This window comes from Panthera tigris, chromosome B2, assembly GCF_018350195.1.
Source record: "Panthera tigris isolate Pti1 chromosome B2, P.tigris_Pti1_mat1.1, whole genome shotgun sequence".
Taxonomy (NCBI): Eukaryota; Metazoa; Chordata; class Mammalia; order Carnivora; family Felidae; genus Panthera; species Panthera tigris.
In genome coordinates, this window is record NC_056664.1 from 38,962,648 (window position 1) to 38,978,351 (window position 15,704).

Consider the following 15,704-nt stretch of genomic DNA (forward strand, 5'->3'; position numbering starts at 1 on the left):
AGAGGGCGCCACTCTAACTTCTATTCCCAAAGCAATTACAGATGGAGTTTAAAAATATGTCTTGAGAGGCACCTGGGGGGCTCAATCGGTTCTGCATCCGATTTCAGCTCAGGTAATGATCTCACAGTTCACGGGTTTAAGCTGTGTCGCTCTCAGTATGTACTGACAGCTCAGAGCCTAGAGCCTGCTTCGGATTCTGTGTCTCCCTCTCTCTCTCTGCCTCTCTCTCTCTCTCTCTCTCAGAAATAAAATAATACATTTTAGAAATGTGTCTTGAATTTGTAGGTGGTCTTCTCTCCCTCCTAGCACACAACCATTTCTTTGGGGCTGTCCTTGTTTCTACAACAGAACCAGAAGGCAAAAAGTGGACATGGAACCATAAGTATGTCAGAGAGCATTCTAAAATCTCCAGAGAACTTAGACAACATCCTCTTCCTCAAAAAAGCACAAACAGACACGCCATGTCATTTTTGGGAAGGAAACTGAGGCTGAAGGTTGAGGTAACTTTTCCACATCTGCATGGTGCTTTAGTGGCTGAGCTATGACCATTTTCCGTGAGAGGTTCAGTGCAGTACCCACTCTCCTGGTGCCCTCTCTCATTTAACATCAATAAATCACAGATTCAAAGGAGAAACTAGAAGTGAGACTGGAAAACCCCAAGCAATAAAAACAATTACCAAGAGTAGGGCAGAAAAACCAAGAAGTAGGCCATGCAAAGGCTTATGAGACCAACCAGCTTGGTCAGCTGGGCTAGGGGTTTATCTCTGGAGACTGTGGTGGAGCCCACTGTTCACTAGCAGAGAAGTCAGGAGTGGGAAGGAAAGAAGGGCTAAACCAGAAACAAGTAGGAGACCCCTGGGATGGCCGCGACCCATGTGCAACCCCTTCCGAAGGCAGGCCCCGCCCTGCCTCCTCACCCATAAAGAAGGAGGTGTGCTGTATGAGCCACATACCTGGGGATCCAGAGTGACCTGGCCACCTGTCAAGGGTATAATGCACCATGAACCTAGCAGTGTAGGGGGAGACAGTTTAGACAGCCAGTTCACCATAAGGGGGACCAGGATAATACAGTGCCCACTGTCTAATGGCTTATGGGGCATACACTGCTGTGTAGTGGGGAATGTGAAGACCAGCCTACAATACACACTGAAGGCTTCAAAGGCAATGCCAAGACTAGGCCAACGGTTTTTGTAGCTCACACCAGTGGTCCAGGCTCCTCATCAAAAGGCTAAGGATTCATGTGACCTGGTAATGTGTGGCAAAATGGAGGTCATGTACGTTAAGAAGAATCAAGTCAGTGTAAAGGTTTTAGTGTTGACACAGTGAAATGGGGTCCATCAGATCAGCCAATGCACACAAAGGAAGAACAAAAACTCTAGGGTAGGCCCCAGAGTCCCAGAACCTCTGTGAAACGTCTGAAGTACTGGCATGGCCCCAGGGGCCAGGGCCCAGGCATCCAGGATACTCTTAAGATTTTCCAAGGCAATGTGGTGACTACTTTGTAAGGGCTTTTGTGACTGGAACCCACAATCCAAGCCCCTTTCCGAGGGCTGAGTCACCAGTGTGACCCCAGAGATGAGGAAGACACAGGGAAAATGTGGGGTTGGCAGATAACTGACTCATTGAGTGGACAGATAAAACACAGAATGCCACATTCGAATTCCAGATAAACAACAAATAAGGACCTGGAACGTGCTTATAATAAGATACTATTTGTTCTGTATTTGAAATTCAAATGTAACTGGGAATCTTGCATTTTTATTTCCTAATCTGGCAAGCTGAGGTCCAGCAGTCAACAAACTCTAAGAACCAGAGCAATATAGAGATGTCTTTCATCACTGTGGGGCTGGCACCAAAGGGCAAGACCCCTGGCCAGGGTGGACTTCCTAATGTGGCCACAGTGATGTGCAAGAAGTTTCACAATGATAAGAGTGACGCAGGCCTGCCTGTGTGAGGTACATATAATTTTACATTGTCTAGTAACTACATCTTTAAAAAGTAAAAGGAATCAGGTGAAATTAATCGTAACATATTTTATTTAGCCCAATATATCCCAAATACTGTCCTTTCAACATGTGATCAAGATAACAATATCAGTGAGATATTTTACATCTCTTTTAGGACTAAGACTCTGAAATCTGGTGTGTAAATTAACAGCCCTTTTCAACTTGAATCCTTCAAGGGTGCTCAATAGCCATTTATACTGCAGTGAAGCTCTAATGGCTTGTCGGGGGGGGAGGGGGGGCTGGCTGCAGCCATCCGGGTCCCTTGCCAAGAGTCCAAGGCATTGGTGTGGTTCCAGTGATGTCAGGGAGGTGGGGTGAGTGGGGGGTCAGGCAACCAAGCACCTCTAAGAAGAAACAAGGCAATGTGGGGACCACTTTCTTAGGACTACTGGGCTTTTACTGGAGGCTAGTCCACTGCTAAGGTGGAGGCTTTGGGGTAACCCTGGGGATATAGTGGATAAAGTAGTCAGTCCACTCTAAAAAGAGCCAATGCAAGACTGTGATTTGCATCTTAGTGGTTTGGAGGTTGGCATGATGGGCCCAGGCCACCTGCCAAGGTCTGAAACAGGGGAGTGGGGAAAGGGGGCTGGGCAGCCTAGTGGTACCATGTGACAAAAGCCGGATGATGCCATAACTCTTCTCTGGCAACTTTTCTGATGCCTCTTCTCTGATGACTCCATAAATAAGATCCCAGGGCCCTGGAGCTGAGGCCCTGCTGTGTCACAGTGATGCAGGGAGCAGTGTGGGAAAAAACCAGGCCACCGTGGTGAGCTCTGGAGTGGGCGCCAGAGGTATGAGCTCCCCAGCCAAGGGTCTCAGGCACCGATAGTGTCCATGTGATGTGAGGAAAGGGAGCAGATGACAGTCAGTCCCCTTGAGTAAGTAAATCCAAGGTGATGTGAGCTGGCAGGTCTCCCTTTCCCTCTCTGCCCAGTGACGCCCAGAATGCTGCCCACCAGAACCGTCAGCCCCTCCTGCTTGGACCTGTGCTTCCCTTCTTGAGAATGTCTCCAGCTGACTCCAGCTGGTGGCAGCTGGGCACGAGGTGTGCCCACTCCCAGATGGCCTGCCCCAGGCAGACAAGGCAGGGTGAGGTAGCAATTTCCCCTGCTTTGTAAGTTCCTGTATAATTTCCTCAATTTTGCTTCTGGAAGCCTAAAACATTTGCCAATCCCTGATCTAGGTACTGACTTGCAGGGGTTGTCCAAAGGTCAAGGTCCCTGCCAGGGATCTGAGGTCCCAGAGTGGCTCCTGTGATATGGGGGAAAGGGACCAGGCAGCCAACATGTTAAGGAAAGCCAAGGCAGCATGCACCTGCCCTGTAAATGCTTCCCAGAGTTGGAACTGGAAGCTGTGTTTCCTGCCAAGATTTGAGGCACCAGAGATGGGGGACGGGGCGTGGCCTCAGCCCCAGGTGACAGTGCAGTTCCTGATGATCTGCCACTGAAGGGCGCCTGAGGATTTTCACAGGAGCAGCCTCCCTCCCCTGTTTGTTGCCAAAACATTGAGTGGGGTAGGGCGGGCAGAACTATTTCAGCTCCTACTTGGGGCATCCTTAGGTCAAAGGTCTGTTGTAAAATATGGATCTGTAACAGACTTATGCCAACCGTAGTTACACAGGTGTGGGACCTATACCATGTTAGTCTGCAAAGTCAGTGAGTGACAGATGACAAAGTGGCCCCTACTTTTGTGACATAGTTCCAAGATGGAAGGAAGCTGCAGATATATGTTTTGAACCCAAGTTGGCTGGAAGGAAGGGGCTCTTTTTCTTGGAGACAGAGGGAGGGTGGAGGGGAGTACAGAGTCCTTCAAGTTGGAGAACTGGGAAGTCAAGATTATTAACTGGGAAACTTAAAAAGGCATTAAGTTGCCAACCGTGGAGAGGTTGGAGGTGATTTGATATTAGCTCTGATGGCAGAGTTGGCTTTGCAACTCTGGATGGAGGGCAGGCTGACTAGGGGAGATTCTGGGCTTGAGGACAATTGAAGCAGGGATGGGCAAAGAAGAGTGAGGAATAGGTTAGTAAGCCGGCTCTAAGTCCCAAAGCAAATTTGTAGCTCAGTATAATGACTGCAGCCTCATGCAGAGGGTTTAAAGGAATCAGACACCAGCAGCAAGATGGGGGTCTTCAGGCTGAAAGGGGAATGCTCAGAAAATGTCAGGTATTGGGATTTCTAGCTAGGAAGGCATCCAGAAGATTGATGGCTCTCTTTGACCAGGGGTCAAGTTTGGCAAATCCGGGGCCAAACCCCTAAAAAGGTGAGAGAATTACTATGCTGTCAAAAGTGAAGTGGCCCAATGGAGATGGGTTATGGGTGCAAGAAGAATAAGGGCTTCCTGAAGCTGGAAGAGGATTCTGGAAAGGGCCAAGTTGTGATGAGGGTAGCTCAGAGCTCAAGAGTGGCTCAGTGTCAAACTGAGATTGTGTGGAAGGAGAGGGCAGTGGGTCAGAGGAGGAGCTTAGGGTTTGCCATCTCGGAGGTGTGGAAGGCATCTGTCAAGGTCAGAGTCATGGCTTCACCTGTGGCAGCAGGGAAGACAGCTGCAGAAGATACTGAACAGATCATCAACAGGATATTGAAGCGACTGTGCACATCCCCTGACAGGATGGAGAGGCCACAGGACAGGTTCTATAGACCTTTTGCAAAATGAGAGCATCTTTCAAGGGGCATACGTGGTTGGGGACAAATTGTGCATGACAAGCTTGGCAATGAGGGCTCTGGAGTGGGGTTTGGACTCACAGGATCAGATGGAGTAATTTTCTGTTCTCCCTGTGGTGAAGACAGAGGTGGGAATAGAAAGACCGGGGAGCTTTCAGTTATCTGAGGCAATGAAAGGTGTGATCCAGAAAAGTCTCAGTGGGCAGGGGAGTGCGCCATTCCAAAGTCAAAAGCATTCACGGGAGTGCAGAAGTCCTTTGGCTTAGTGTTCACTATTCAAATTCACTCTCTTACCTTTGACCTTGATCAGAGAGGCAGCCTGGTTCCCGTGATGGAAAACAGAGTAGAAAGGTTATGGACGCATCTATTGTTGCTGAGTAAACATGACTGAGCCAGAAGTCCAAGAGGAGGAATGAATTGCACCATTTGGATATAATTCTTGAATTATTGCAAATCTGGTCTGTCTACAAGTAAAATGTCCTGTGTTTCAAGTGGCTGCAGATAAATTTGCCTCTGTGCGCTTGAGCTTTTTTGGAACTCTAGAGGCACCATACCTCATGCTTCAAACAACTATGAAATTCTCACATCTGATGACCACATGTACCCCTTCCCTTTTTTTAACCATGAACTTTTTTGAGTACAGCATCTGCTGTCTGTGTAAGACCCATTTAACATTGGAGTTCCCCCTGTTCTATTCTGGTTTGTTCTCTCTTCAATACAGAAACTTGCAGTCTCTAAGAATCTACCAGTGGTTGTCATATAGGCTCAATCCAAGTTTATGTGTGATTTATTGTTCACGTTTATAGGGTTTGTTTTGGGGTGACCAGGTGGCTCAATTGGTTAAGCATCCAACTTCAGCTTAAGGTCATGATCTCATGGTTCATGAGTTCAGTTAGGCTCTCTGCTGTCAGCGCAGAGTCTGCTTTGGATCTTCTGTCTCCCTCTCTCTCTGCCCTTCCCCCATTCTCTGTCTCAAAAATAAATGAATAAATAAATAAATAAATAAACATTAACACCCCCCAAAAAATACAGAATTAAATATATATATGTGTGTGTGTGTGTGTGTGTGTGTATATATATATATACATATATATATATATAGATTTTAAAAGATTTGTTTTGATTCAAGCTCCCAGAGCTGACATGAGTTCTTTCTGTGAGTAAAAACTTCCTACTCAAATAGCTCACTGGCTGTCTCACATGCATCTGTGTGAGGGCGTGCGGGTGCTGAATTTGCATCTTACAAGTCACTAGAAGAGGCTCCTAAGGTGTTCTTGCTTCAAAGCTTCCTATACTCTATCTGGTTTTCCTTTCTGGGTTAAATCACAGAATAGTCTGGCTATCGCTAAATGAGGAGTAAATCTCCCACAGCGTCATGTTTATTCAAGGACTGATCTACCCTGGTTATCAGTTAGCAAAGCACCTTTTCTTTGATCGTGGAAGTTTTTCCCCAATCTAGATTAATATGTCCACTTCCTTTGTGTCTCAAATATTTAACTGCAGCTATGTCAAGATAACAATTCATTGAGTTTTGGAATGGGCAGCCAAGTTATCAAAGATAGTCTATGTGCTTCAAAGCCATAATCTTAAAAGTGGCTGTGCCATTGAGGCAGACAATGTGATCATGTAATGACTGGGCTAATGACTGACGGACAGCCTAGGAGGAGGTCTCAGGTCAGGCGGTATCTGAACAGTCTAAAGTATTATCTCAGGTGAGAGATCTGACACACAAGCTAAGCAGCCTGATGCACTTAAGCTCCAAGCAAACCCTGATGTATACATCTATTTCTTTTTTAAAAAATTTTTTAATGTTTGTTTTTGAGAGAGAGAGACAGAGACAAAGTGCAAGTGTGGGGGTGGGGAGGGACAGAGAGAGGGAGACACAGAATCCTAAACAGGTTCCAGGCTCCGAGCTGTCAGCACAGAGCCCGATGCAGGGCTCAAACTCATGAACTGCAAAATCATGACCTGAGCCAAAGTCAGACGTTTAACCACCTGAGCCACCTGGGAGCTCCTTCATACATCTATTTCTTATAACTATACACACCAGTAAATGACCTACAGACACATCAAATACAGTAAAACCTTGGATTGTGAGTAACTTGTTCTGCGAGTGTTCTGCAAGACAAGCAAACATTTCTAATAAATTTTAACTTGGTAAACAAGCCACATCTTGCAACACAAGTAGTGTGTGACACTGAATGTCACGTGATCACAACTGAGCCAATAGTTATTGGAATTTGCTTTGATATATGAGTGCTTCGGATTACAAGCATGTTTCCAGAATGAATTATGATCACAAACCAAGGTTTTACTGTATAATGGTTAAGTAAACAGTATAGAGAGAAATTGCATTAACATATAGGTGCCTTTTAGTCAAGGTCTGGTCAGGAAAAGACAGCTTATTAGCCAGCTTATTAGCAGAAAGAACTGAGCTTAAGAAATTGGCCGACAGATACCAGAGAGCAGGAAAGGCAAAGGGGGTGTACCACAACGGCACCCTTTGGGCTGGGGAATGTTATTGGGGTTACTAGAAGCTCAGACAGGGTGCCGGTCCCTCTGCAGCTCTGAGCAGGGACTGCTGCCCGTTGGCTGCTGGTACTTGATCACTTGGATGAGGACTTGGACATCTGAAGAAAGGGCACCGGCTGTCTGGGCTGGTGGCTCTGAGAGAGTGTGGTGAGGCTAGTTCTGACAGTACAGAAAGACCTGGAACCAACTACCACTGGCTGGGGTGAACACACAGTTACTGGGATCACAGTCCAAAGAACCAGACTCTAATTAAGAGACAAGCTCTAGCTTTCCAGTCTCCCTCGAGTGCCCCCTAGTGGCAGAACCTAGGAAAGAGCCAGCGGCAAAGGAGAAAGGTGATTTGCAGGGTCCCAGACCCGCATCACACAGCCAAACAGGAAGTGTGGTCAAGAGGTGAGAGACAAGGGCTTAGCAACCCAAGCAAGATGCACGCATCTGTGCACCATCTGCATGCGGAGGAGGGAAGTGAAGCGGGAAATCAGGTTACTTAAATTCACAATGATCCTAGGAGCTTTCTTAAATCGAGGGATCGAATTTGTTCTGCCCACCTACTGTTCCCAAGTCAGATTTTTTTAATTATTCTTCCAACCGTGTACCAAAAAGTCTTACTACAAACTGATGTCAGAAATTTTCTGAGCCCTAAATCAATATAGTAAAATAACCATTCTGGGCACAGAGACAGAATTATCAGACTGAGTTCATTCGAACCTTCTACACAAAGCCTCACCCGGCTGTTGTGGATAGGTAGTTATACATTTGGAAATGACAACTAGCAAGAACCAGGTGCTGACAGGAGGCTAAATTGCCCTTTAGAATTATCTTTTCTGCCACCTCCCAGTACTTTACCACTTACCTAAAAGAAGGCAAAATAATAGGTTCCTTTGTTTCCAGTACCTATAATGTGCATTTCCAGGTTTGTTTGGGAGTACAGCTGTGAAATCTTTCAGCACTGACATAATTCCCTTCCTATCCGATTGTGAAGGGTTCTTTGAGCGATGTAATTGTTCCCCACTGCAATTCTTACAGCAGTGTGCCAGCATGCCAATCACTTATTCTTCTTCCAGTTCTGATTGTTCCCCGCTGTGTTAACACCCAGAATGAGTACTTCCAGCTGTTGAAAGATGTCAGCATATTTATATGAACTGCTTCATGGCTCCTAGGGAAATTTCCTGAAGCAAAGACTGCCAGGTTCCTGATTCTGTGGAGATATGACTGGGCTTGCATTTAATTTTCTCTGGGGTCAGTAATAGTATTAAGTATTTCAAATGGCACACGTGAGCACATAGTGTCATTTTTGTCTTAACTGGGCTTTGGTCATATTCCTTGCTAACAGTAGAGTGTACGTATTCAAAATCTTTTCCGGAAATGAGAAACTTTGTCTTATGATTGGTTCCGCTAAGAGCTCTGAAGAGATTATTCTATTGAAATGCTTCTGGCCGACACAAATTCACCAAACTTTTTTTTCTGATATTTCAAATTTCTCTTTGTATTGAGTTTACATGCCTGCTTCTCTACAGCTTCTCAAGTTTCCCATAATCTGAGTGTAACACTTTTTTTTCCCTTCACTATGTCTCTTCAAAACCCTTGACTAGAGTTGTTAACACCCCTGTTCTGAATTGAATTCTGTCCCCCAAAAAGGTATGCTGGAGTATCAACCCCTGGTACCTGTGAATGTGACCTTATTCGAATATTGGTCTTTGTAGATTTAATTAAGATGTATCTTAAGATGAAGTCATCCTGGAGTAGGGTGGGCCCTTAATTCAGTATGAACTGGTGTCCCTATAAGAAGGAAAGGAGACAGAGGGAAGAAGGCTGTGTGAAATCAGAAGCAGTGGTTCGCCATAAGCTAAGGAATGTTAGGAACTTCTGGGCACCAGAAAAGGCAAGGAAGGCCCCTCCTCCTGAAGAGGCTTCGTAGAAGACACAGCCCAGTCAATGCTCTGTCTTTGAACTTTGGGCCTCCAGAACTGTGAGAGAGTACATTTCTGTTGTGTTAAACCACCCAGTTTGTGGTCCTTTCATACAGCAGCCCCAGGAAACCGATGCACCTTCCCAGTCTACTAAATAGAATTCGAGTAATCGGGTTTTTTTGTTTCAACATCCCTGTGTCTATTTTCCTCTAAGCTAGTGCCTTCAGTGCAAGTGGCATCTGCCCTATCCTCGCTTTGGTTAGACACAGGGACAGAGGATTCTTAAATACATTCTTGGAAGAACACTCCCAGGCTGATAGCTGGTGGCCCCATCTTTGTATACAATGGCTAACAATCATGGGGCATCAAGGGAGCTGGTCAGCATCAGATTTTTCTTCCCTGGAGGTGCACTGGGGAAGCATACATAACCACTTAGTCGGTCACCACTGTTACTAAAGAGAAAAGCCCAGAAACCGATTTGGGGACACTCTCCCCACCCCCAGCATCTTCACCCAATCCAATGAACTTGTTTCCCATTGCCTTTAGAGTTGTAATCTTGGATCACAGTTCTGCACAAGGCTGCTTCTCCCTAACCAACAGCGCTATTGTGTTGCCATAGCATACCTCTCTGTGACAAGTGCCGAAGGTTTCAGCTCTTCAGAGCACAACCCTCAGGCCTGATCCCTCTGATGTGTGTGGCCCTTAATTTCTCCTCACTGGGACTACCCTGGCCATCCATCCCACTTTCTCACCAGATAATCCTTTACCCTTGTACCTGTATTAGCGGTGCTATGTTAGAATGTCAAAATGCTGAAAGTATCTGTAATTTCAAAGTTGAGTCATACTAAAGGTAGTCACTGAAATGTAATGTCCACTTCAGCACTCTTTTTTAGAGTAAGAGGGGATGTCAAAAATAGTTAAATTTCTGTAACTTTTTGAAATATATATTGACCAATGTTGACTTCTATTAAATTGGTGGGCCTAAAATTGTTCTACTGAAACTTGTTAAAACGACGTCTTTTCTAAAAAAAAAAAAAAATCAAACCCATTTACATGAAAGCAGAATAAAAACTTTATATTGACAATTGAACGTTGAAAAATAACAAAGAGAATAATTGTTTGTTATATATTCACAGCTGTTAACCAGTTTCTTAACTGTTATCTGTCTCTGTATTTTTCAGGAAAAAAATGTATTTATTTCAATATGATATTATTTCCAATATTTAGCCTGCAATCAAAGTCGTATATTATGATAACGAACTTGGAATGGATAGCTCAATTGACTCCTCTGCTGGTCATCATAGTTTTAATTGTGAAAATAAACTCTCTAGAGGTGCTGAAATATTGGGGAAGATTAGAGCGCATCTGCTAAATGCTGGAATTTTATTTTTTGAAATTAAAATGCATAATATCACCCACAAATATTTTCAAATATGTTTTGTTTTATCTCTAATGCTTACCTGTCTTCAACAAATATTTTTCTGAGACAAATTGATTAAATAAATTATCTCTGAAGCTTTCAAATATTTCACTAAATTTAAATGCTTCAAAACTGTAGGCCTTCACATAGGCCTATGTTTCTAACATAGACAGTAAATGTGTCCATATAAAAACAGGAGTTGCAGGACGCTAGGTGGCTCAGTTGGCTGAGTGTCCAAATCTTGATTTCGGCTCACGGTTCATGAGATCAAGCCCCACCTCAGGCTCTGGGCTGACAGTGCAGAGCCTGTTTGGGATTCTCTCTCTCTCTCTTCTCTCTGCCCTTCCCCTGATCATTCTCTCTCTCTCTCTGTCTCTCTCTCTCTCTCTCTCTCAAAATAAATAAATAAATAAATATTTTTTGAAGATAAAATAAAAACAGGAGTTGCATCCAGTGATTCTTCAAACAAGTCAACATATTTGCAAACACAATTATAGAACTTTCAAATTAAATCTTGACAAAGAAATAAAAGACATGTACATTGGAATAGAAATGATAAGACCATCCTTATCTGCAAGTGACATGAGTCCACATAGACAATCCAAAGACATTTTTTATACCTTGAATAAGTGGGTTCAGTAAGGTTGCAGAGTATAAGGGGGAACACACAAAAATCAATAGCATTTTTTATTTATAAACAATAAGCATGTGAAAACCAAACTTGAAAACACAGTACCATTTATAATCGCTCCAAAGAAAATGAGATACCTCAGTATAAATCCAACAAAACAGGTAAAGGATCTGTATGCTGAAAATTACAAAATGCTGACGATGGAAATCACAGAAGACCCAAGTAAATGGAGAGAGATCCCATATTTGTGCACTGGAAGACTCAACATAGTAAAGATGTCAATTCTCTCCAAAGTGATCTATCTATAGGTTTAATACAATTCTTATCAAATTCTCAGCAAGATGTTTTGTAGATACACACAAGCTTATCCTAAAATTTATATGGAAAGGAAAGGACCTAGGATAGCTAAAACAATTTTGAAAAAAAAAATGAAACAAACAAACAAAATAATAAAGTGGGAAGAATCACTCCACCTGTGAAGTCTGGCTACACAGATACAGTAATCAAGATTCTGTAGTATTAGTGGATAGCAAGACACAGACCAGTGATACAAAATAGAGAACCCAGAAATGGATCTACACAAATGTGCCTGATTGATTTTTGACCAAAGTGTGAAGGTAATCCAGTAGAGGAAAAATGGTCTTTTCAACACATGATGTTGGAGCACGTGGTATACATAAACAAAAATAAAATTAACTTTGGTTTAAATTTCACACCTTTTACAAAAATTAACTCAAAATGTACCATGACTTTCAACGTAAAACATGAAACCATAAAACTTTTAGAAAATAAAAAAACACAGAATGGCTTTGAGACCTGAGGGAGACAAAGAGTTCTCAGACTTGACACTAAAAGCATAATCTATAAAGGGAAAAATTTATTAATTGGACCTCAACAGTATTGAAAACATTTTTTCTGCCTTTATAGAAAATGAAAAGGTAAGAAACGGGGTGGGGGAAAATACTTGCAAACCACATGTTCAACAAAGTTTTTGTAGGAAGAATATATAAATAACTCTCAGTACCCAACAGTAGAAGAAAAATATCACTCCAATTAGTAAATGGACAAAATACATGGACAGATATTTCATTGAAGGTGATATATGGATGGTAAACACATGAAAAGATATGCACCCTCATTAGCCATTAGATGTGTGCTAGTTAAAACCACAATAGGTTATTACTACAAACCTGTCAGAATGATTAAAATTAAAAACAGTGACACCACCATGTGCTGGTTGGGATGAAGAGAAACTAGGTTTTCATACATTGCTGCTAGGAATGCAAAATGGTACAACTACTCTGGAACTGAGTCTGGCAATTTCTTTTGAAAGGAAATATGCAGTTACTGTATGACCCAGTCATTGTATGCTAGGGAATTTATCTTTTAGGAAAATAAAAATTATGTTCATACAAAAACCTGTTCACAAATGTTCATAGCAGCTTTATTTAAATTCACCAAACCCTGGAAACAACCCAGGCGTCCTTCAATGGGTAAAAAGTTAAACAAATTGCAATACATATAGGACTACTACCCAGTAATAAAAAGGAGCTAACTACTGATACACACAAGAGGGGAATTATACTGAGTGAGAAAAGCCAATTTCAAAAGATTACACATTGTAAAATGGTTACATAACATTCTAGAATATTCTTGAAATCACAAAATTATAATGCTTGCCGGGGATTAGGAATGGGGGTGACAGAACAGGTGTGACTATAAAGGAGTGGCACTAGCCAGCCTCCTGGTGAGGCAATAGGTTTGCATCTTGATTATGGTGGTGGTTCCATGAACTATGGTTCACTGAACTATGTGATACAGTTGCATAAAACTAGACAGACACGCAAATGAACAGATGTAAAACTGCAGAAATCGGAGTACTGTTCTTCATACCAAGGATGATTTCCTGGTTTTGATATTGTGCTATAGGTATTTAACATGTTGCCATTGAGGGACAATGGCTGGCAGATGCACAGAACATCACTGTGCGTGTTTATTGCAACTTTCTCTGAATCTATAGTTATTTTCAAATAAAAGGGATGAAGAAATGGAATCTTGTGCACTGAACTCTCATTCCCTCTAGCAATATATGAGCAATTCAATTTCTCCACATCTTCATCAGTATTTGGTGTTGTCACTATTTTTTTTTTATTGTAGCCATGCTGATAGGTTCATTTCTTCTCTTACTTTTGTAAGGATGAATTTCAATTTCATCCTGTGTACAAGCTTTATTTTAAATCATTGTGGGTTTTTTCTTTCTTTCTTTCTTTCTTTCTTTTTTTTTTTTTTTTTTGCTAAAACTTGAAGTGTTCTGGCCCTTTGTTGAATATGTTCACTAAAGTTTCCTAACTGATTTTTTCAAATAACTGAAATGTGGAAAATTTGATTACAAGTTTTCAATACCACTCCAGGACAGGTAGGTTGATCCACAAAGTATTTTTTCAAAGGTTCAAACATTTTTAAAAGCCAGTTCACACACAGGGCAGTGAAAGGAAAGGTATACTGCCATGCTGAAATGTTTTATTGTATGCAACAAAATCTTCATTACAGATTTTAATAGTTAACTTTGGCTGAGTGACTATAAATTGAAATTTCTGAAAATCACAATGTCTGTGTCAATTGGCAGGATGTCATGTCTTGTTTGGACCCCTGGTGTACCCAAAGCCTGATGGAGAGAGATCAGGTTTTACTTCTGGATCCCACAAATCAGTGGTTGTTTCTAAATCCACGCCGATACCAAAGGCCACTGGGATGACTACAGCATTTGTCATTAAAGAAGCAGATAGGCACATTATCTGGCAAAACTTTCCCAAGAGGCCAACCTTCAGAAAACGTCAGTGCATTCAACTAAAGAGCCAAGTTGACTGGTGAAAAATCCTGCATTAAAAAAAAATTTTTTTAATGTTTACTCAATTTTGACAGACAGAGACAGAGCATGAGTGGGGGAGGGGTAGAAAGAGAGGAAGACACAGAATCTGAAGCAGGCTTCAGGCTCTGAGCTGTCAGTGCAAAGCCTGACATGGGGCTTGAACCCATGAACTGTGAGATCGTGACCTGAGCAGAAGTTGGACACCCACCCAACTGAGCCACCCAGGCACCCCCCAAATCCTGCATTTTGTGTGCTTACAAATACAATGACTCAAGGGAAGGGAAATGACCTAGTGTCTGTCATCACCTTTATATACTGTTGATAAAATTGGAACATTTGAATATTTGGAACATTGCCTGCCTGGTTAACTGAATATGGCAGCCATGCTCACTTCCCCTCAATCTCATTAGTGAGGTTGATGAGGGAACATGATGTATTCATGAAGCTGACGCAAAGTGCACCTTTCCAACTAAGAAGGTTAAATTTGCCACAGAAACTGCCCCAGCCCAGGCAGCCAAATATATGCAAAAAGAACTTTGTATTCTCTCCCTCCCCACTGGAACCTGACAGGATCAACATTCAGTGTCACCAGCCTCCACCGAGATGACTATGAAGCAGCTAAGGACTCTTCTGGGAGGGAATTGGAGGAATTTTAAGGTGTCTATCAATGGAGAACAGCTTGATGCAGTTCTAACCTTGATACTAGTGAGGTTGGAAGAACCATGCTTATCATTTGAAAGATGATGGACATCAACTAGCAGTCATGGAACCCACATAAAACTACCTTCTGAAAACCCCAGACCACCTGAGAAGGGAACAGTATGTGGGACTGTTGGAGGATGTTTTTTCTTATAGTTAAAAAAAAAAAAAGCAGGTTAAAAACTCCAGGTCGGTTCAGCTATGATGCTGGTGGGGAAGTCCCTGCTATCAAAATTCACAACTGAAAAAAAAAAAAACAGGGTACTTAAGTAGATGCAAAGAAGAATGGGTAAATTATACAAAAGTCCCCTCACTTAGTTCTCAAGAACTTCAAGGATGAAGAATTAGCTCATGCAATATTGAAGCCAAGGTCATGGAATAACTTTGGCTGCAATAGTCTGTACTGTGCTAACAAGATCATAATACAGCTTCATAATTAGTATCTCTTCCATGAATAAATATTTGTCTGCCCTTTTCACTTTAGTCCAGAGTTAGGCAGTGCTTGGTACCACCAGTAAATAGCCCTGTTGGAAACATGCCATTACTCTCTGAATCAGCAGCAAGCTCCATAATTTCTCTTTTAAGCCTGCCCTGGAACCACCCCCCACCCATATGAGATGGTTTAACAAGACTCCAGTGAGCACTAATGCAGAAATTGACATAGTCCAAGAAATGGCAGATTAATGAGGGTTTGATTCAACTACACACTTTCCACACCTAGAAGAAAACTCCCTTGGTTTAAGATCTATGAAGTTCAATGTAGACTAATTAGTGAATATGTTATTTTTAAGAAAAAGAGAGCAGTTTCCCCAGACTGCTTTTCTCTGACCCTCTGCAAGTCAGGTACTCCACTTCTCTCCACCAGGACATTTGTCTTGCTGGGCCCAGATCCCTTGGCTGGGTTCCTGTTCCAAGTCCCAGACCATTTCTGGCTTCAAGATTTACTTTCAGAAATGCTCTCTTTAATGCCAGCCAGT

At 42.6% G+C, this 15,704-nt stretch overlaps 1 long non-coding RNA gene across 1 annotated transcript; it reads left to right on the forward strand.

The window, feature by feature from the left end:
• Nucleotides 1–412: 412 nt before the first annotated feature.
• Nucleotides 413–10,519, forward strand: LOC122238379. Its single transcript, XR_006217287.1, has 3 exons — nucleotides 413–500; nucleotides 1,779–1,955; nucleotides 10,290–10,519. It is a non-coding gene; the product is annotated as an uncharacterized LOC122238379 (long non-coding RNA).
• The last annotated feature ends 5,185 nt before the right edge of the window (nucleotides 10,520–15,704 follow it).